At 36.7% G+C, this 23,854-nt stretch overlaps 1 protein-coding gene and 1 long non-coding RNA gene across 10 annotated transcripts in view; one reads left to right on the top strand and one right to left on the bottom strand.

Moving 5' to 3' along the window:
* Positions 1-19,669, top strand: part of LOC131517361 (uncharacterized) — a 46,909-nt gene extending 27,240 nt beyond the window's left edge. Inside the window, exon 3 of the long non-coding RNA XR_009264549.1 lies at positions 19,557-19,669. This is a non-coding gene — a long non-coding RNA (uncharacterized LOC131517361). The remainder of the gene's footprint in view (positions 1-19,556) is intronic.
* FUT8 (fucosyltransferase 8) overlaps positions 1-23,854 on the bottom strand; it is a 312,495-nt gene that overhangs the window by 70,667 nt on the left and 217,974 nt on the right. The window lies entirely within an intron of this gene.

Raw genomic sequence — 23,854 nt, 5'->3', positions numbered from 1 at the left:
GCATGTGAGTGTACAGATTTTTGTGTGGACGTGAGTTTTTATTTCTCTAGGATAAATACTAGGAGTATAATTGTTGAATCAAATTGTCACACTGTTTCCCAGAATGCCATACCATTTTACATTTCCATAAGGAATACATGAGAGAGCTGGTGGCTCCAAATCTTGGTGTTTTTTATGTTAGCCATTTCTGATAGGGGTGTGGTGGGATCTCATCATGTTTTCAGGTTACATCTCCTAATAGTTAACGATTTTGAAGATCTTTTCATGTGCATGTTTGTTGACCATATATCTTCCTTGGTAAAGTTATCTGCTCAAAACTTTTGTCCATTTTCCAACTGGGTTGTTTCTTACTGTTGAGATTGAAGAGTTCTTGGGGCACCTGGGTGGCTTAGTCAGTTAAGCACCTGACTCTTGGTTTTGGCTCAGGTCATGAATCTCAGGATTGTGAGATTCATGCTCCACGCTGAGCATGGAGCCTGCTTAAGATTCTCTCTCTCCCTCTCTCTGCCCCTCTCTCCCTCCCTCTCTCTCTCCCTCTCTCTGCCCCTCTCTCCCTCTCACATGCACACATGCTCCCTCTCTCTCTCTTAAAAAAAAATACAACTTAAAAAAGAGAGTCCTTAATACATTCTGGATACAAGACCGTTGTTGGAGATGTGAATTGTGAAGATTTTCTTCCAGTCAAGTTTATGGTTTGTCTTTTATCCTCTTTAACAGGGTCATTCACAGGGCAAAAGTTCTTAATTTTATAAGTTTGATTTATTGATTTTTTTTCCCCTTTTAGAAACCATTCTTTTGGTGTCTGTTTAAGAACTTTTAGCCTAGGTCACAAAGATTTATACCAACACTTTCCTCTAAAAGTTTTATAGTTTTACATGTCACATTTGTTTTATCTGTCAGATTTACTACCCATTTTCAGGTAATTTTATGTAAAAATGTGAGGTTTAGGTCAAGGTTCATTTTTTTCCCTATGAGATGTCCAATTATTCCAACACCATTTATTGAAAAGACTATGCTTCCTTCATTGAACTGCTTTTGCATCTGTCTCAAAACTCAACTGCCCACTTACAGGTATATACTCAAAAGAAGGAAAACTGTTACTCAAATAAATACATGTAGAGACATATTAATAGCAATGCTAGTTTGAAACAGCAAAAGGTGAACACAACCCAAACGTCCATCAACAAATGAATGGATAAACACATTTTGGTAGACTCACACAACAGAATATTACTCAGCCACAAAAAAGGAATGGAGTACTAATACACGCTACAACATGGATGGAGCCTGAAAACATTAATCTAAGTAAAGTTAGCCAGATAGAAAAAATCACATATGATTCCATCTATATGAAACATTCAGAATTGGTAAATCCATAGACAATGCAGATTGGTGGTTTCTAGGAGCCATGGGAATTGGAAATGGGGAAATGGAGAGCAGCTGTTTAATGATTTTGAGTGAGGTTTTCTCTTATGCTGATGAATGCTGTGCAACTAGACACAGGTGACCTTGTGAATGCACTAAATACCACTGAATTGTTCATTTTAAGATGGTGAATTTTAGATGGTTACATAAATTTCACCTCAATGAAAAAAAGTACACCCACGTGGGTCTATTTTGGACTCTATTCTGTTTCATTGATTTATATGTCTACCCCTCTTCCAATACTATACATTATTTTGATCACTGTCACTATGGTTAAGTCTTAGAAGTATCAACTATGATTATTCAGATGTTATTCTTTTCAAAATTGCTTTAGCTATTTTAATTCCTTTGCCTTTTTATACAAATTTTGGCATCAATTTGTCTATATATACAAAAAGAAAAAAGGACTTGCTGGGATTTCGATAGGAATATGTTCAGTCTATGGATCAGTTTGCGAAGATCTGAACTCTTTTCTATGTTGAGTCTTCTAACCCATGAACATAATAAATTCATTCACTCATTTAGACCTTTAATTTATTTCACCAGCATTGTATAAGTATTTTTATCTAAGTATTGCATTTTCCATTTTTAGAGCAATTATAAGTGGCATTATGTCTTAAAATTCTGGCTTCTAATTGTTTCTTGCAAGGATGTAGAACTACGACGAATTTTTTTGTGTTGATCATATATCCCACAACTTTGCTCAATTCACTTATTCTAGAAGTTTTACTGCTGTATGGTTGTTATTGTTTGGTAGATTGCTAAGGATTTTACTATGTAGACAATCATGTCACCTGCAAATAGGGACAGTTTTCTTTCTTTCTAGTTATGTATTCCATTTGTTTCTTTGTCTTGACTTACTGGACTTCATAGAACTTCATTACTATGAATAGGAGTGAGAGAATAGGTGAGAGAGGATACCATTGCCTCATTTCCAAGTTTAGGGGAAAAGCATTTAATCTTTCACCATTAAGTGTGATGAATGATACCTGTAGATTGTAAATTCTTTTTTTTTTAAATCAGATTGAAGAATTTCCCTCTTTTCCTAGAGTGCTAAGTGTTTATCATGAATGAGTGTTGGATTTTGTCAATTTTTTTATCATGTCGACATATTTTATTTTCTGATCAACATATTATTTTTATCATTTTCAACCTATTTTATCATATATACATATGTGATATGTGAATACACACACACTCACACACACACACATATAATATATGTGATATATGTATATCATGACCAAGTGGAGTTTATTCCAGCAATGCAAAGCTGGCTAAGTATTCAAAATTCATTCAACGTAATCTACCACATTAACAAAAGAAAATCCACATGATTATACCAATTTGTAAAGAAAAAGTATTTGACAAAACACAACACCCATTCCTGCTTTCCTGTGCATAATTTGAACTTTCAGTATTTAATTTTGATTCATCTGCAGTGTTTTTAAATACATTTCTTCAGAGTATTGTTAATGACTCTGTGTGTGTGTGTGTGTGTGTGTGTGTGTGTATGCTCACACATGTAATTTACTAGTCTACACATATCAACATTATTTCAAGTGGGATGTAGAAACCTCAGTACCTTTACTTTCTCCATTTTATGATATGGTTGTCTTAAAGATTCCCTTTATATAAATTGAAAACTACATCTGACAATGTTACCAATTTTGCTTTCCCCCATCAAGCATTTTTAAAATTTTAAGAGAAGACTAATCAATTATCCTATGTCTACCCTTTCATTTGCATTTTCTTCATTTCTGACATTCCAAGATTCCTTCTGTCATCACTTTCTTCCCATCTGAAGAATTTCCTTTAGGGGCACCTGGGTCACTCAGTCGGTTAAGTGTCCAACTTCAGCTCAGGTCATGATCTCACAGTTCATGGGTTTGAGACCTGTGTCAGGCTCTGTGCTGACAGCTCAGAGCCTGGAGCCTGCTTCAGATTCTGTATCTCCCTCTCTTTCCTCCCCTGCTCATGTTCTCTCTCTCTAAAATAAATAAACATATTTAAAAAAAAAAGAATTTCCTTTTTTTGGACCAAGTCTGCTGGCAATCAATTCTTTTAGCTTTCATTCATCTCAAAATGTCTTTACTTCACCTCATTATATTTTCACTGGATGAGGAATTCTAGGTCTAGGTTGTCAGTTCTTTTCTTTTGGCACTTAAAATATCTTACTTCTTTTTTATGGCCTCCGTGTTTTCTAATGAGAAATCCACTGTCAATCAAATTGTTCCACCATAGGTAATGCATTGCTTCTCTCTAACTGCTTTGAAGAATTTTTCCATTGTCTTTAGTTTTCAACAAATTACTTATAAAGTGTCTAGAAATGGATTATTTGGGTTTTTCCAGTTAGGAATTTGTTCAACTTCTTGAATATGTTGGCTTGCCAAGTTTAGGAAGTTTTCAGTAATTTCATCAATCCCTTACTCTTTACTTCTCTCCTTGGACTCTTAACCAACAGGTCCCTGAGGCTGTGTTTACTTTTTTTCCCCAATCTTTATTCTCTCTGTTGTTAGACTGGATAATTTCCCCTGATCTAACTTCAAGTGCACTGATTCTTTCCCCTGCCACAGCTATCCCATCATAAGCCAGTTTTTTCTCAGGTTAATGCATTTTTCAGTTCTAAAATTTTCACTTGTTTTTTTTCCTCATATCGCCATTTCTTTGCCAAGGCTTTCTATTTCTTCTTCATTTGTTTCAAGTCTGTAATTGCTTATTGCAGCATTTTTGTTATTATATCTTCTTTAAAATCCTTACCAGGAATTCCAACATCTGTGTCATATCGGTGTGCTGTCCACTGATTATCTTTTGTCATCTGAATTAAGATTTTCCTGGTTCTTTTTTTTTTCCAACGTTTTTTTTTTTTTTTTTTTTTTTAATTTATTTTTGGGACAGAGAGACAGAGCATGAACGGGGGAGGGGCAGAGAGAGAGGGAGACACAGAATCGGAAACAGGCTCCAGGCTCCGAGCCATCGGCCCAGAGCCTGACGCGGGGCTCGAACTCACGGACCGCGAGATCGTGACCTGGCTGAAGTCGGACGCTTAACCGACTGCGCCACCCAGGCGCCCCAAGATTTTCCTGGTTCTTGATATATGGTGAATCTTATGTTATGAGACTCTGCTTTCTATTTAAATGATCTATTTCAGTAGACAGCAAACTATATAGATTCTTAACTCACTTTTATTGGCTGTGGCTCAAATGTCAATTTAATTGTTAAAGCTTTTTCAGTGTTATTTTGTTCTGCCCCATTTGTGGGTTAACCAAGAGCCAGTATGAAGCCTAGGTAGTATATCATACAGAGTTCAGTTCTCAGACCTTTCTCTGCATTGACCCTCATCAGTTCCATGCATGTGATGTTCAGAGGTCTACCCTGGATTTCAAGTACATATTAGAAAAATCCTGTTCTCTAACTCCCTTTCCTCCATATCCTCCTTCCACTCTAGTTGTGAAGAGAATGGAACTACCTAATTATTACAGGAAGGTGATGGTGGACGGATTTTGTCCAAAGTCCCTGCAGTTGTAACACCAGTTGGGAGAGGTAGGGGTGCGCTCATTATTGCAGGGCAGGTATGGTGGACAGGGCTATGTGCTCAAGCTCCACAGATATGGCACCAGGAAGGGCAAGGGCCAACCCTTTTCATGACATTCTCTTGGAATAGAATAGATGTAATCAAAATCAGGCCTTTTTTGGCTCCATCAATTAGTATTTTTAGGTTGGAAGATTCTCCAACACCTCCAACTGGGATATATAGGAACAAGACAAACAAAAAAATAAACAAACATAGAAGATTCACATTGTATGGGATTTTTTGTTGTTATTGTACTTAGCAGGAAGAATACAGTATAATGTGTTTACTACATCTTATCCAGAAACTGAAGCCTGTATTTTAAGTCCAACATATTCTCATGTAATACACATTTAATTCACATCTATAATGCTACTTATTTATTGGCAAACTGATGGTTTTTTGTTTCCAGAGGCATCTGCTCATATAACTTTCTTTTAAAAATGATAAACCAACATTTTTTTAATCATTTGAATCTTGAGAACACTATGGTATTATATCTTCTTATGTAAAAAGAAAACATAATGTTTGAAGAAAAGAACTCTCATAGTGAACATTGGGAAAAAAAATTTTAACGTTTTATTTATTTTTGAGAGAGAGAGAGAGAGAGACAGAGAGAGACAGAGAGAGAGAATGAGTAGGGAAGGGGCAGAGAGAGGGAGACACAGAATCCGAAGCAGGCTCCAGGCTCTAAGCTGTCAGCACAAGGTCCGACACGGGGCCCAAACTCGTGAAACGCGAGATCATGACCTGAGCCAAAGACAGATGTTTAACTGACTGAGCCACCCAGGCGCCCCTCATAGTGAACATTTAAAAGACTATTCAAAGCCTCGAGGGGATGTAGGCTTTGAACACAGGTAAAACTCCTTCTTTTTAAAAGCTTTTTCTTAGGGTCTGACTTTATTTCCTTTTTCATCCATTATATAAGTACAAAGGGCAGGGCACTAGGTCGTTTGGTTGCAAGTCAAATGTAGTATCTATCCTGCCTCTAACCCTTTAAACAACCAACCCTGTTACAGGGCATCCTGTAACCACCTCTCTTTATCTCTCATGATAAGTGCAGTTTCACGGTATGGCCTCTTCTACTAGCCCTGACATTTCCAAACCTGACAAGTACAGCCACTCTAATCACTTCAGGGGAAGAGGATTTAGACCAAAATTCAAAACAAAACAAATAAATTAAAAAAAAAAACAACAAAAACCTCCACACATGCAAATAAACAAAAAACCACCAACTTCTGAGCAAGGGAAATGTCCGAAGCTACGGGGCTATTTTGCCAGCAGAATGTTAACTAGAATTCTTCCAACAATCCCAAACAGCCTCTGATATGCTGCAACTTGAAGAAAGAGATGATGGTGTGTGTGCGTATAAAAGTGTTGGATATTTATAGGTGAAGTATTTTGTCTAACAATAAACACTAGCTATGCCAATGAAAAGAGAGAGGAATAAAAGATGCAATAGCTATGGGAAAGACATGAAATAGTTGAGAGAAAACAGTAACAAGAAATGGTAAAAATAATGACCTGTCTCTATCCATTCAGATACAATCAGTGACTCCCTACTTTTCCATATTGAAATCTCTATGCGCATCTTTTTCTATCTGCATCTTAATCTTTCTATTAGAGCCTCTTGTGATAGCATGACAGCAATAGCCCAAATATCCCAGAAGAACTTTACTATAGAATAAAAGAGAAGAAAATCATGAACTAAAAAAAAAAAAAACAGTTACTCTTATTCCCTTCCTACCTGAAACATGTAAGAAATCAAAGATAAAGTAAAATAAAAACTGATTTCATTAGCATAGAAGCTTCAGAGCCCATCTAGTAGAACCTGATATTATTCAGAATAAATCAAGATATGTCCTAATATTTAAGCAGACATCAAGTTGCATTTGAAAGCTTCATAATCATTAACAGTATTTCTTATTGTATCTTAAGATCACTGTGCTTTTAATAATGATCTAAAGTGAATATGGCCAAAGTCTATAACACAGCAAAGTCTGTAACACACAACTCATATTCTTGAGTCCCTACATATATTTCGTATCTAGTCCCGTGATCTAGCCAGTAAAAACTCTTCAACTCATAAATGAAAAAACAAAAACAAAAAAAACAAAAAAAAACCAAAAAGACTAATTGGGGTAGGAACTTCAGCAGGGGGCAGACAAAGGCATATGCCCAGAAAGCTGATGTATCAAATATAGACAAGAGCTCATATACAGCTGAAGGAACAGGAGGAGGAAGCAAAGGAAAACATAAGGCAAGAATGTTTAAGAATTATTTCTATCACTGTCTAAACCAGGATTGGCAAATTTTTCCCATAAAGATCACACAGTAAATATCTTTGGCTTTGCAGGCCATATACTTTGTCACAATTATTTAACTTTGTCATTGTAGACTAAAAGCAGTCACAGACAATATTTAAACAAATGCGCATGGCTATGTTCCAATAAAACTTTATTTACAAAAACAGATTTGGCCTGAGGTTGGTCGTTTGCTGACCTCTGGTCTAGGCTAATAAAATCTGTAAAAACAGGGTGGCAAAGGAGAGGCAACATTAGACAAAATGGGTAGAAATACATGCTCCCTAAGGATATAGGAACCTGTATCTTACGCTGTTTTGTATTCTGATTTAATAAAACTTTTGGACCTATTTACCGTTAGTGAAACACATAGATTTAGTTCTTCAATACACTTAGGATCCAATGCCCACATTACTTTCTACTTACACTAGTAGGAGTATTCTCCTAATGTCTCAGCTGCTAAAATCTTGACTCATCTTTCTGAGGACATTTACCTCATCCATAGATATACTTGAAGGATATCTCTACTGTGTATGGAACAACAGTGAAAACTGGATAGGAGCAAGTGATATTTATTTGGTACCACCTGGAAAGAAAGATGTTCGATAGGTATAATGGGGAAATAACATTTCTTCTGTTAAAAATCAGGCTTTCTACTCAAACTTCTATCTGAATTTTAATCTACTTATTAGTACATCATTCTACATTCTCCCACAATTAAGTTAAACTTTTTATAATCCAGAGAAAGAAAATCACTTCTCATGCCTACTGTTATGATTAAAGACAAAGATAACTTTTCGAACACACTTCCCATAGGATTTCCATATTATATTACCGTATCTCCTTTTTCCTTCAGATTTGTTCATTCCTCAAAAAAAGGTTACATTCTCTGCTGACTTTTGCCAATTTCTATGTGTTTCCATAATTGATAATCCCTTATAATGACAAAGAAGAAATCATCTTAAAATGTGGAAACAACAAATATAGGCAAAGTAGAATCACCTTTTATGATTCTACTCATTTAGTTATTTAAAAGTTATACTTCACTTTCTTCTACTAACTAGATACATGAGAAATCTAATTGTTTAAGGTTTCTGTGGTAAGGTCTTATGTTGCTAATGATGGGCAGATGCCAAGGATATGTGGCTTTAGCAGCCAATATTAAAAGCAGCCCTGAAGCTTATATTGTTAGTCACCTTCAACAAAGCACCAGGAAAATAAAACAAACAAAATACTGGCTCCTCAAAGCACTTGTTAATGGTGAATATAAAGGCTTGGAGTTAAGACTCTGCCTCTTCCTGTTGCCATTTACTAGGCATGTTACACAAACTTCTCTAAGCCTCAATTTATTCTCCTACACTTGCCTCATAAGAGTTTTGCCTACTACCTAGAAATACAGAAAGTGTTTAAAAGTGACAGTTTACAGACATTACTCATCTTCACAACTTCCCTTAATGTAGCAGGAGAATAAGAAGAAATATCTCCTCCCTTTCACCTTCCAATTAAAGGGCTTTAATGAGACTTTCAGATATTTGGATGTTTTATCACCTTATTTTCAAAATAATTGATCCAAATCTTGAACCCAGTATAACACCAATGTAATGACTTGAATGGCTCAATTTTCCATAGAAAAAGTAGAATGAGTACTAACCTTTCTCAGATGGGTTTTTATTTTATTTATTTATTTATTTATTTATTTATTTATTTATTTATTTATTTTTAATATTTATTTTTGAGAGAAACAGAGACAGAATGCAAGTGGGTTAGGGCAAAAAGAGAGGGAGACACAGAACCCGAAGCAGGCTCCAGGCTCCGAACTGTCAGCCTAGAGCCTGACGTGGGGCTCACACTCACGAGCTGTGAGATCATGACCTGAGCTGAAGTTGGACACTTAACTGACTGAGCCACCCAGGCACCCCTCTCAGATGGGTTTTTAAAGCAGTATGAGCTGTGCAAGTCACACGCATCACCCCCTGATAAATAGTTATCACAATTGGAATTTTTGGTTTAGGTAGGTCAAAACATGATGGCATTCTACACAGAACATCCAAGCACTCAAACACCCAAGCACTTTTTAGAATAACCACTACAGTAAGCAATATGAGAACTATCTGTATATTTTAATTGACTGCATAGATGTAGTTGTATGCTTTTATGACTCATCACTGAATCATATCTAAGGCTTATTTGATCCTACATTCTTAGTCAATACTCTGTCCTAAGCTAAGCAATTAAAGGTGGGAGCCTAGGAAGAATGGGTAGTGAGGCTTACTGAACAGACACAAAACACACACTGGAAAGGACTCTGTTACTGTCTATAGTAGCCAGGACTTAACACCTAGAGCATGGCCATCTTACACATAGGTTGTGGGCAGTCAGTGAACAGCAGCTGATAATCGATTATAGTCTGGTCAATTTGAGAAAGTGCCGTATACTCTAGGGATTGAAGGAGAGTGCAAGTCCTAGTCAGAGGTTGGTATTCTTTAACAGAAAGCTGCTGTTCCAATATCAAATAAAGCAAAGTTTTCACTGGAGGCAACCTAGTCTTTCTGTGTTATCTATGTACTTGAGAACCCACTCAGTCTTAAGCAGTCAGCATCTATTATTTTTCATCTGATTTTGCAATATGTCTCTATTTCAGGCTTCTTATTATCAGTGGTTCTCAGGTAATCTCATGTCTAAGGGATGTAAGATTCCCTCCTAGTTCAGTGAGAAGGGCTTCCTTAGGGGCAGAGTGGAGCTACTGAAATGTAAGTTGGAGGGACCCTCCCCTGAACAGGTCCCTTCAAAGGCCCTGGGAGGAGGATGGCTTTTGTAATGTGTTCAGCTGGTCATATGTTTTTGCAAAAATTGCAAAATTTGACCACAATGAGTTAAGATAACTGTCTCTTCCCACCTGGAATTCCCTCCCATCTCACTTTCCCGGTGACAGTACTGGGTGGCAATGAAGTGGCCTTCAGCATTTCTGGGATCCTGTTATGGGAAAACTAAGCTGGGGATTCATTGAGGTTAGATCTACCGGGATATATTTATGTGGTTCAGGATTACTTTTGTGCCATTATTTTTGTGACATAAACATGTACAGGGCAAAGGGATGCACTGCAATATGAATGGGTTCCAGGGCACCCAGTATGGGAAGTGTCAGGTAATCAGAATTGGAGTTAGTTCTCAATAATGCCTGGTCAACACAGAAGTTCTCTTCTGTCATTAATATCCTCAAAAATGTAGTATATGCAATTCAAAATGTACCTAAACAATTACATGTATTATTCTTTTCTCCTTGTTTTTGGTAAGAATCACATAAAATAGAAGGTATATGAATTCCTTTGTCTGTATGGCACAAGTTTATAGTAGTATAAACATGAGATATGTATACATAAAGTAGCAAATTTTATGCATCACAAACTATCAATTAAAAAACAACTTTTTTAATCAACCATTTTAGAGAAATATCTAATTCAATCTCTCCTAGTCTCTTTATAGAAAATATTACAAAATCATCATAAATTCACTTTATAGAAAATCCAATAAATAATAATCGAAGAGTATAAGCTAAGAGATATGGGGAAAACAGTTTATACAGAATGTCAGACAATTAATAAGACTTTCACTTTTTCTGGGGTGCCTGGGTGGCTCAGTCGGTTAAGTGTCCAACTCTTGATCTCAGCTGAGGTCTTGATCTCAGGGCCATGAGTTCAAGCCCTGTGTGACGCCTACTTCAAAAAAAAAAAAAAAAAAAAAAAAAAAAAGGAATGCCAATTTTTCTGGAATTTGGTGTTATGGTACTTGTCAACTTCGAAAAATTTGTAATTTGTTGGGTATTTCTTTGTTCATTGTAAGTAACTGATCCTCACTATTCACAGATTCCATATTTGCAAATTTGCCTAGTAGCTAAAATTTACTTGTAACTTCAAAATCAATACTTGAGGAGCTTTCAGGGTCACTTGTGGACACATGCAATACAGAGAAATGTGAGCTGCCTGAAACACACAATTCTCAGCTGAGGTCAAACAAGGTGGCACTTTGCCTTCTTGTTTAAGCGGTCATGCTATGAACAAACATCCTTTTTGCAGTCTATACAATGCCATGTTTTTTGCATTTTTGTGCAGTTGTGTACAACTCCACTGTTTAAAATGGTCCCTAAGAGTAGTGGTGAAGTGCTGTCTAATGTTCCTAAGCACAGGAAAGCTGTGATATGCCTCACTGAGAAAATATGTGTGTTAGATAAGCTTCATTCAAGTGTAAGTGCTGTAAGCTAGGAATACAATGTTAATGAATCAACAATATGTATTATATAAAAATTCTTTTAAACAGAAACACATATAATCTAAGGTTATATGTTGATTGGTTGACAAAAAAGTTGTGACCAGAGATTCACAGGAACGCAGGAGCAGTGGTTCACTAATTCAGTATTTATGGTGACTTTATTTTTTTTTTAATATATGAAATTTATTGTCAAATTGGTTTCCATACAACACCCAGTGCTCATCCCAAAAGATGCCCTCTTCAATGCCCATCACCCACCCTCCCCTCCCTCCCACCCCCCATCAACCCTCAGTTTGTTCTCAGTTTTTAAGAGTCTCTTATGCTTTGGCTCTCTCCCACTCTAACCTCATTTTTTTTTCCTTCCCCTCCCCCATAGGCTTCTGTTAAGTTTCTCAGGATCCACATAAGAGCGAAACCATATGGTATCTGTCTTTCTCTGTATGGCTTATTTCACTTAGCATAACACTCTCCAGTTCCATCCACGTTGCTACAAAGGGCCATATTTCATTCTTTCTCATTGCCACGTAGTACTCCATTGTGTATACAAACCACAATTTCTTTATCCATTCATCAGTTGATGGACATTTAGGCTTTTTCCACAATTTGGCTATTGTTGAGAGTGCTGCTATAAACATTGGGGTACAAGTGCCCCTATGCGTCAGTATTCCTGTATCCCCTGGGTAAATTCCTAGCAGTGCTACTGCTGGGTCATAGGGCAGGTCTATTTTTAATTTTTTGAGGAAAAAAATTTTTCCAGAGTGGAAAATTTTTTCCACTGTTTTCCAGAGTGGCTGCACCAATTTGCATTCCCACCAACAGTGCAAGAGGGTTCCCGTTTCTCCACATCCTCTCCAGCATCTATAGTCTCCTGATTTGTTCATTGTGGCTACTGTGACTGGCATGAGGTGATATCTGAGTGTGGTTTTTATTTTTATTTCCCTGATGAGGAGCGATGTTGAGCATATTTTCATGTGCCTGTTGGCCGTCTGGATGTCTTCTTTAGAGAAGTGTCTATTCATGTTTTCTGCCCATTTCTTCACCGGATTATTTGTTTTTTGGGTGTGGAGTTTGGTAAGCTCTTTATAGATTTTGGATACTAGCCCTTTGTCCGATATGTCATTTGCAAGTATCTTTTCCCATTCCGTTGGTTGCCTTTTAGTTTTGTTGATTGTCTCCTTTGCTGTGCAGAAGCTTTTTATCTTCATGAGGTCCCAATAGTTCATTTTTGCTTTTAATTCCCTTGCCTTTGGGGATGTGTCAAGTAAGAAATTGCTGCAGCTGAGGTCAGAGAGGTCTTTTCCTGCTTTCTCTTCTAGGGTTTTGATAGTTTCCTGTCTCACATTCAGGTCCTTTATTATGGTGACTTTATGGAATATAATTGATGCAGATAATCAGAACTGACTGTAAATATTTCCTTAATACTTAATTTTGTATTTGTATTCCTTTCTATAAATGAGAGCGCCAAAAACCGTAGAGGTTTCAAGTCCAGCCCCCAAATCTGAATCCATCTCTGGTCAGTAGCCTCCCTCTTCCTTTCATGGGAGCCTTGGGACTCCCCAGTTCTTGCCTTGCTGGAATTGAGACTGGAATTCTAGAAGATGAACCTCTGGTGTGGGACTTGGTAGTCAAGATCAAAATCCCCAATTACAACACTATTCCTATGTGGAAACCAGACCTGCTTTAAGATTTGGAAAACTGCTTCTATAACAACATTGTGTATATTATAACCTAGAGCAGAGTCAAACTATAGTGAAATTTGCCATTTCTTGGGGGGAAAAAGACATTATTTCCAGAAATAGAAAACCACTGAGAAAATGGAATAACACTCAAAACAAGTAGATGCTGAGCTGATATACCTAAATTAAGTAAAATTTAAGTTCAAACTTATATTCAAAAAAATTTTAAAAAGACAAAATCTTTATTAGGTGTTTCTATCCTTGAAGATAAAATGGTTTGGGGGAGTAGCATCTAGAATGTCATCAGTTGCTCATTTTTTTCTAGGTAATAGTTGTTAAGAACTCATAAAAGGCTTTTTATTTTTATTTTTTTGAAAGAGGGAGACAGTGAGCACAAGTGGGAGAGGGGCAGAGGAAGAGAAAAAAGAGAATCTTAAGCAGGTTCCATAACCAGTGCAAAGCCTGATGGGGAGTTTGATCTCACTATGGTGAGATCATGACTTGAGCCAAAATCGGGTGCTTAACCAACTGAGCCATCCAGGTACCCCTAAAAGTCTTTCTTAAACTTATATTACACTGTATGTTAATTAAGTGGAATTTAAATAAAAACTTGGAAAAAATAAACAGAAATTAAATGCAAAAAACATAAATAAATAAAAGCCTTTCTTACTGATAATTAAGAGGATATGGATATATATGTAAGGGTGCCTGGGTGGCTAAGTCGGTTAAGTGTCCAACTCTTGGATAGCCCTATGCTGACCGTGTAGAGCCTGCTTGAGATTCTCTCTCTCCCCCTTTTTTTCTCTCTGCTCCTCCCCCACTCGCTCGTGTGTGTGTGTGTGCGCGCGCGCGCGCGCACGCGTGCGGGTGCGCTCTCTCTCAGAATAAACATTAAAAAAAAGAAAAATGTTAACTTAAAAACAACAAACTGCTGGCAGAGTTGTGCTGACTACACTGCTGGGAATTTAAAAAGTTCCTCCATAATCATTAGACATTTCAAAATATTTTTTAAACTCTTGCTAAGAAAACCTAGAATCCAAAATCAGACTTCGGCAAGGATTTTAATAGAAGGAACTAAATTTTTGATATACTGTATGTTATGCTAATAGTAAATTATACTATTTAATTAAGGTGAGTGACTTTTAACAGACTACTGCAAAAATGATATCCAAATTGAAAATGAATAAGTAAATGTGTTTATATGCATATGACATGATAATCTATGTAGAAAACCTGATGGAATCTACAAAAAAGCTACTAAAACTAGTGTATGAGTTTAACAAAGTTGCAGGACACAAGATCAATATACAAAAATCAGGCTTTGATATGTTGAGGTAGTTTCCTTCGATTCTTATTTTGTTCAGTGTTTTTATCATGAAAAGGTACTGAATTTTGTTGAATGCTTTTTCTGCATCAACTGAGGTGATGAGGTGGTTTTCTTCCTTTATTTTGTTGTGTAGCATATTATGGTGATCAATTTTCATGTGCTGAACCATCTTTGGATTCTAGGGACACATACACACAGCTGCCTGCCATGAGGTTGGGGTGGGGGGATGCGTAGATGCTCTGGAGCTAAGAGCCGAAATTAACCACAACTTAACAGTTAAAGCTTTCCTCCCCTGGAAGTTGTAAGCCTTCAACTGACTCCAGAGTTCCAAAACAGTTATGTCAGATAATTTCTGCCCATGCAACTAATGTCTAGGTGGGGAGACAGATTCTTGGTGCTTCCTACTCTGCCATTTCTCAGAATTCCTCCATAGATAATCTGTTTGAAATAACACATTAAAATGTGCATGGTAATCAGAGAAATTTGATCAATGAATGGTTGTTTGATGATATTAAGGAACTATTCTTACTATGCTTAGGTGTGATAATAGCATGTGATTATTTTTTGAAAAAGTATCTTTTAGATACTTTGTCTTTTAGAAACTCATTCTGAAATATTTACAAATAAAATGATAAAATATATGGGATTTGCTTCAAAATGATCCCAGAGATGGTAAGGAGTGATGCCAGTATAGAAGAAACAAAACTGACCATGAACTGATAATTATTAAAGCTGGATAATGGGTATGGATAATGGGTACAAAGGGATTCACTAGTCTCTCACTTTTATATATGTTGAAATTTTCCATAATAAAAGTGTTTTTTTGTTTTGTTTTGTATCTTGTACCTTTTTTTACTTAGATCTCTGGCCCTTAATAAAAGCTTTTTAAAAAGGAGTAATAAAAAAGCCGGTAGCAAAAATTAGTGTAATACAGACAGGTGGATTAGTAAAAAGATCCAAATAATGAGACAGAAATATAAACATCAAAACAAAACTTTGTAGGAATTGAAAAAAAAAAAATCACGTGTGTGTATGTGTATTTGAAGATAATTAATTCAAAGATATTCTGAGAATGTTACTCAACTTTAAGCTTTCTGAGGGCAGACAACGTACCGTATCTGTTCATTCATCACTAAATCCTTAGCAATGTATCTAACGTCCAGTACATCCAAATACTTGTTGAATACACAAACAACTCAGTCAGACCTATGCTCTCACATGCAAGGGCTCGGTAAAATCTAAGAATTCAAAGTTTTTAATAATGCTTAGAAAACTACCTTTAATAAATTTTCTTTTTTTTCTTCTTTTTAAAAATGTTTGGGGGAGGGGGAGTAAGAGCACACATGCAAGTGAGGGGCAGAGAGGGGGACAAAGGATCCTAAGCAAGCTCTATGCTGACAGTAGTGAGCCTGATTCGGGGCTTGAGCTCACAAACCAGAGATCATGATCTGAGCTGAAATCCAATGCTTAACCCAACTGAGCCACCTAGGTGCCCCTCTTCCTTTCCTTCTTTGTCCTTAGTCAACTTCTAGTATAGCAAACCCCTCTTTCATTTTATGAAAGCTACCCTGGACACTGTATCTACTTACCACTTCTTGTTCTTTCCTCACTAAACCTATTTACATTTTTGTTCTTGGGAAAGATACTCCCTTTCTTAGTGTACTCTTAAGTTTTTGTTCTGAGAAACTGTCTACTTTTTCCTATTTGACCTCTTAAAATAATAACTTCTTTCAAATGGGGAAGGTTCCTGGAAGTTTCTCCCTACTCCAATTGTTTTAAATATTTAATTAACAATCTTAATACAGCTAAGCTAATGACTTTTCCTAACGAGTTACAAGTACTACTTTTGCCTTTACTTTTGGTTGTCATCCCTGTTGGGCAGAAATAAATGCTGTCTGATTCACTCAGTAGAACACACTCCACAACTCTGGGAACACCTGATGATGGGTTTGATCTCATTCATGGTCAGTACACTAGCAGACAAATGGAAGTTTATAGTTATATTCTGGCCTTAAATCTATTTTGTCCTGTCAGAGAAAAATGTGTCTACATCCTGTGTTGGAGGTAGGTTTCCCCACAGTCTGAAAAACATTTCAATAGCTTCAATAATGCATTCCTAGTGTGACCTGGCCACTTTCCATTTCATAGACCATCTACAGTTTCTGGCATCCTGACAGGAAAAGAGAAATTGCTATTTCTCCAGTCAGTCTGTTATTTTTGAATGGAAAAAACAAACCTCTATCTTCCTTTAAAAAGTAAAATCTTTGTTGGGAATGCAAGCTAGTGCAGTCACTCTGGAAAACAATGTGGAGGTTCCTCAAAAAACTAAAAATAGAGCTACCCTACGACCCAGCAATTGCACTACTAGGCATTTATCCAAGGGATACAGGTGTGCTGTTTCGAAGGGACACATGCACCCCCATGTTGATAGCAGCACCATCAACAATGGCCAAAGTTTGGAAAGAGTCCAAATGTCCATCGATGGATGAACAGATAAATAAGATGTGGCATATATACACAACGGAGTATTACTCGGCAATCAAAAAGAATGAAATCTTGCCATTTGTAACTATGTGGACGGAACTAACTATGTTAGGTTAAATTAGTCAGAGAAAGACAAAAATAATATGACTTCACTCATATGAGGACTTTAAGAGACAAAACAGATGAACATAAGGGAAGGGGAAAAAATAATATAAAAACAGGGAGGGGGACGAAACAGAAGAGAGAGACTCATAAATATGGAGAACAAACTGAGGGTTACTGGAGGGGTTGTGGGAGGGGCGATGGGCTAAATGGGTAAGGGGCACTAAGGAATCTACTCCTGAAATCATTGTTGCACTATATGCTAACTAATTTGGATGTAAATTTTAAAAAATAAAAAAAAAAAATATAGGACTTAAAAATGTATTAAATTAAATGGAAAAAAATAATAAAGGGACTGTATGGCAAGAGAAGGGAAAGTTAGTGAACTTAAAGAGAATGAAGAAAAATAGTGCCCACTACAGTGAGGGTTCAGTTAGGGAAGCAGAACCACTGTGAGTAATAGAAAACAGGATATTTGTTTTCACAGTAAAACTAAACAAGTATGGGACACACTGGGCAAGTAAGGATCAGAATGGATAAGGTAGAGAATTAAGAAAAACAACAACAAAAAACCTCCTCTCTGAAGCACTGGCATAAGTGGACACATCAGAACTTGCCAGAGAATCTCAGAAACCCAGCCCTGGCTAACTGCCAGAATGAATCAGTGAAGGTGCATTGTGAAGTCTGTAGCAGGGTGAAGTCTGTAGAGGTGCTGTTTCTGAGTCTGGGTGGGCCTGAGGTCACTGTTGGTCAACAGGGCCAGGAAGTCAACAGAAAAAACTGTGAATATAGAGTGGGGTAAAGTGTGGCCAATGTTGACTCTGCTTCTCCAAGAGTTGCTGCTTCTGTTTCTCACAATTTATAGCCACAACAACCAACTGAGATGATGGCTTTTGCTTCCTTTCTGCCTCCCAAATCTTGTACAAATCCTTCTTTTGGTCAGCTACAACTAGGAAGCACACAGAGAGGCATGCATGAGAAGTATATTTCTAGTTAAGCCAAGTTTACACAGTGAAAAAATACCATAATAAGCATGACAGAGAAAAAGATGGAAAATACAAAAAAAAAAAAATGTAGAGGACATTTAAATTGAAGACTCATAAGGAGAGAAGAGAAAGATTGGGTCAGAGGTAATATTTGAAAAGATTCTGATACCTTACAAAAATGTTCAATGACACAAATCCATCATACCAGGAGTTATAAGTAATTTTAAGGAAAAAAAATTAAATACATTCACAAGCTGGAACATCATAAAGAAATTGTAGCTCATGAAAAGCATGATGAAAAGCCTTATCTTTTTAATAGCACAAAGGAAAATATTGAATTGAAAGGTGACTTTTCAATGGCATCAATACATCAATAAACACCAGAAAATGGTGAAATCATATTCTGAACATGCTGAAAGGAGAAAAAAAACACAATAGAAAAACAACAACGAAACTCTCAGTATCGAATTGTGTATGTCTTAAAAATATCCCTTGGGAATGACGATGCAGTGAAATACTTTTCAGACAAATAAAAGAGTAGCTGATCTTACTTTTAATGGCAATTGGAGCCATATACATAGTTTGTTAATATCTTGTGTTATTAAATTTTTTCTTAAAAAATAACAACAAAAAAATAAAATAGTTGTTCTCCATTTTCACATCTTTTACTTTTCTATGAAAAAAAGGAAAACTATTAACTTACCAATTTCCAGTAAATGTCCTATTCACAACATAAACCAACAATGCCTCCAAACAAACAAAAATCTTTTACTATTTCTACTTTTTATACGTTTTATTTAGACTCCACTGAAAATGGGCCCAATATTGCTTAAATTGTCAACTTTGGATCTAGGTGGAATAAAAAAACACCCTGAACCATAAGACCAATAATTTCAAGTTAAACTGGCAAATGCCTTTTGCCACAGCTATGTGCCCTCACTAGCACCTCTCACCACCACAGCTGCCAACTTCCAACTGTTCCAAACAAATTAAGAAACCAAGGTATCATCATCTTTTTCATTGTGTTTGTTTAATATGAGCTGAGGAGAATTTAATATGAACTGATTGGAAGCCACAAAGTAAATTCTAATAATGGTAATGAAAATAAAATCTCTAGACTTAAAAGTCTAGAAAAATGACATATTATGGCAAAATGTGGACTTATAATGAAAACATCAGCAATATGAAGTTTTTACAATGAGCCTGTGTTTTATATCAGAAACTAGAAAAATATTTTAAAAAACTGCACTTTCTCTATTTGTTATGATTTATATAGCACACTAGTAAAGACCAGGACAAAATGGTATTTAAAACAAGCCAATATTACATGTTCACTTTATGGATAAAGAACGTTTTACACAAACATACAGAAACCTAAGACGTGAAGAGAATTACTTGGTCCATTTTACTTGTTAGGATGTCCTTGGAACCACAGTAGAGGGAACAGCCATCTTGCCAGCGCAACCCAATGAAAAGCCCCTAGTAGTGCGCCAGAATGAATTGGAGGTCAACCAATCACCGAGCGAGGCACGACCTGACGCGAAAAAGGCCCACCCGGACCTAAACCCGGAACCGCTGCAGCTTAAAAACCCCACGCCACCACACCTGGGTGCGACTTCCCTGACTCCCCAGTCTCTCTCTCTCTCCCTGAGTCACGGAACCTCGCCAGCGACCTTAGTTCCCAAATAAAGCCTTTGACTGCTAAAATTTTTTAGCCTCTGACTCCTATCTTTACCCTGCCTTACGCCTGACCCTAACAATTTGAGCCTAATGGTATACCCAAGGTTGTCCTCAGTAAGATTATTATAGTCTTTTAGTCGCTTTTGTCTTTTTATCACATGCCATAAGGTCTTCAACTCTAAACAGAAAATAATTTTAACCAAGATAGCCATGAACTTTGTTCCACTGAAGTCTAGTTGCCATAAGTACTTCTTTTATTTTGTAGTATCTTTTGTGAAACTGTTTCTCCCAAGTAAAACCAAGGTATAGGATAAATAAATGAAAATCTAAAATTGAGACTAAACTTGAAATACATGACTAAATCAAGCAGGATTTTCATGAGACATAATGATATTTGCTCAATTCAAAGGACTGGAGAGTTGCAAAAAGGGTTAGATTTAAAATGAAACCTATTATGGATTAAGAAGATGACTCAGGGGCGCCTGGGTGGCGCAGTCGGTTAAGCGTCCGACTTCAACCAGGTCACGATCTCACGGTCCGTGAGTTCGAGCCCCGCGTCAGGCTCTGGGCTGATGGCTCGGAGCCTGGAGCCTGTTTCCGATTCTGTGTCTCCCTCTCTCTCTGCCCCTCCCCCGTTCATGCTCTGTCTCTCTCTGTCCCAAAATAAATTAAAAATGTTGAAAAAAAAAATTTAAAAAAAAAAAAAAAAAAAAGAAGATGACTCAATCTAGGTTGTTTTTTTTTTCTTTTTTTTAACCAAGACTTGCATTACACCTTAAATAAATCAGAGTTTAGAAAAATACTTGTTGGTGATAATGAGAACTGATAATAAATTTCATCAGTATAAGTAAAAATCTGATAAAACTGAAAATTATTTCAACTGTCCAAACCAATCACTGAAGTAAATTATAAAATCATCTGAATGCAACAAAGTATTTAAATGCCTAAAATCTCCCAAACAGATTTATTTATTTATTTTTTTTTTTTATTTAATTTTTGGGACAGAGAGAGACAGAGCATGAACGGGGGAGGGGCAGAGAGAGAGGGAGACACAGAATCGGAAACAGGCTCCAGGCTCCGAGCCATCAGCCCAGAGCCCGACGCGGGGCTCGAACTCACGGACCGCGAGATCGTGACCTGGCTGAAGTCGGACGCTTAACCGACTGCGCCACCCAGGCGCCCCCCAAACAGATTTAAACTATGAAAAACATTTGCTTTTATTGTTCCTTTTTCTTATTTATTTCCTAGTTACCTACAAATTATTATCATTCTTTATATAACTGCTGGCTGATAGGCCAAACAAAGAGAGCCTTCTAAAATTCCATTAAGTTATATGAACGGCTTATTTTTCTGTTGAATACAGGTATCAAAGTTCAAAGTTTTTTCTTTATCCCCCTTTTCAGATTTATTTTCTAGTATAATAGTTGCTAAGCCCTGTGGAAGTCTTTCAGAATCTAAGTTGGTTAAATAGCCTTTTTTACAATAATATTTCACTTAAGGCAATAATAGTTTGGGAACACCAAAACATTTGAATACCAAGAAAAGTTATAACAGGAAAAAACGTAATCATTTTAAAAAGCGTGTATAAATAGCTCACCTCATCTGATTAAACTCTCTAATCCATTAGTTGAACCAGTAACAAATCATTCTTTTCAAAGTAGCTGTTGTGCTTAGAAATACACTGGAAATAAAAATTCCAGTTAGAGAAAGCATTCCTTGCAAATGTATGTGTTTAATTTTGTTGGAATGGAAGAAAGGACGCTTATTCACCTCTATCCAAAGAAGGGAAAGAGTGAATGGCTGGCATTGTTAACCTCTAACAAATAGGATGTTGAAAATATAGTTCCTGACTTCAAAGAACTTTTAGACTAGATGGAAAAAATGATCACAGATATATTAAATAATTAAAGAAAAATCTTTTTCTAAAATATGTTTTTTCCTACTGAGATCTTCCCCATCTTCTTGAATATTAAAAACCATCTTTTGTTTTTCAATGGAAAAAAAAAGAGACCTGGCAAATAGCAATATTTGAAACTGAAAGTAAGGTCCAGCTGAAATGCTATTTTGCTATAGTCTAACAGATTAAAAAAGCCAATGTGGTTTTAAATTATTAGCATGATTTACAAGTAAAATTCTCTAACACAGAACCACAGAAATCAGCACATACAGGATCAAATCTGCACTATAAGTAAAAGCACTTGGCCACTTAAAAAATCAAGAAAATAAAGCAGGTGGCAGGTACTTGTGATAGTGTGCAGACTGGACTATGACCAAATGATAGTTTAAATGTAACTTTTGTTGAATACATATCTAATGAACATGTGGAAATGGAAGAAACTCAGAAACCACAGTTATTTCCATTTTAAATGAGGATGATAGTTCTGCACCACCAGCTGTTTACAGTTCACTGAATGAGGTTCTAGTTGATAGGAGATAATTACCTCTTCCCTACAGGAGGCAAGTGTTTCTCATTCTGCAGACACCTCTGATGAATGGTCATGGGAGTATGAGACCAAGACAGCATGCCAAGATCAGTTTGGTTTTTAATGATCTCTTTAAACACTTGATTTTCTATTTTTTCCTATTTAAGTGTGGGAAAATGTGTACCTTGAAATATGCAGGATTAAGTCACCGGCTATTATTTTGCTTTTACAAGACACTTTAACCTTAGAAGGAAAGCTGAATGATTATACACAGAAAGTATACCATCAATAGTTTTAGAAAAGGATGGGAACAGCTTTCAACTTGAAGCGCTGTGAAGTTACTTACTAATTCATTGTTTTCCTCAAGACTACTCTAAGTTCCCTGTCAGTTAACAATGTGCCCATTATCCCAGTCATTTCAACTCTTTCCCCCACTTGGAAAGGCCTCTTAATTTTACCTTCCCAGTCTCTCTCAAATTTATCTCTTCACTTCCAATGCAAACTGCCACATACCTCCATTTTCTCACCTGCAGATGGTCCTCATCTCCTAAATGGTCTCCTTGCTTCTAGTCTCTTCCAATACTAATCCACTTCAGCCAAAATAATACCTTCAGATTAACAGCATCACTCTCATTATGCCACTCTTATGTGTAAAAAACCTTTCAAAAGCAAGTTGTGACTCCAAAATAGAAAAAGCTGATGGCATTTTAAGCAAAATGCCAAAATTTAAAAAGTAAATCAACACTGTTCTTACAAACATGTAAGACTGGGTATGCATATTAATAAGAGCTAGAAGAGGGGCGCCTGGGTGGCTTGGTCGGTTAAGCATCCGACTTCAGCTCAGGTCATGATCTCGTGGCTCCTGAGTTCGGGCCCCGTGTCGGGCTCTGTGCTGACATCTCAGACTCTGGAGCCTGCTTCAGATTCTGTGTCTTTCTCTCTCTCTGCTGCTCTCCCACTCTCTCTTTCTCTCTCTCTCTCTCAAAAAATTAAATAAACATTAACTTTTTTTTTTTTTTTAAAAGAAAAGAGAACACAAAAGAACCCCGAAGAGAATAAATTTAAAAGGGTCTGGGACTTGGCGCTGTTTGTTGTTATAATGATGTTTATGCAACAAATAAAATCTTTCAGCAACCACTTGCTTATGCATCATAAAGTGTTATTAACCTGCACCCAAGGACCTCTGCAATCTGGCTCCCAAACGTACCTTTTCAGTTTATTTTCCATCCCACCTGTTCATACTACCTAAAACCTCAGACAAACTAAAATATCTCATTTCTCATTGGGTTCCTGTCCTCCTCTTTCCCAGCTATGGACCATTACTCATACACTCCAACTAGTACACTCTTTTCCATTTCTATGTGTCTAAATCCTATCTAGTTATCCTTTTCAGCTCAATTCAAATAGTATGTTTTCCACAAAGCTATTCCTGATAACTTTTCCACAAAGCTTATTCCTGACAAGCTATTCCTGAGCATTTCATCTGTATGTGTCACATAAAATGCAGCACTTCCTACTTTGCATTGTAGTGTGTGTGTGTGTGTGTGTGTGTGTGTGTGTGTGTGCCCGCACATACACGTGCATGTGCATGTGTATATGTGTGTGTGATAA

The sequence above is a fragment of the Neofelis nebulosa genome, chromosome 7, assembly GCF_028018385.1.
Source record: "Neofelis nebulosa isolate mNeoNeb1 chromosome 7, mNeoNeb1.pri, whole genome shotgun sequence".
Taxonomy (NCBI): Eukaryota; Metazoa; Chordata; class Mammalia; order Carnivora; family Felidae; genus Neofelis; species Neofelis nebulosa.
The sequence above is the reverse complement of the archived record's forward strand: the minus strand, read 5'-3'. Positions and strand labels throughout refer to the sequence as shown.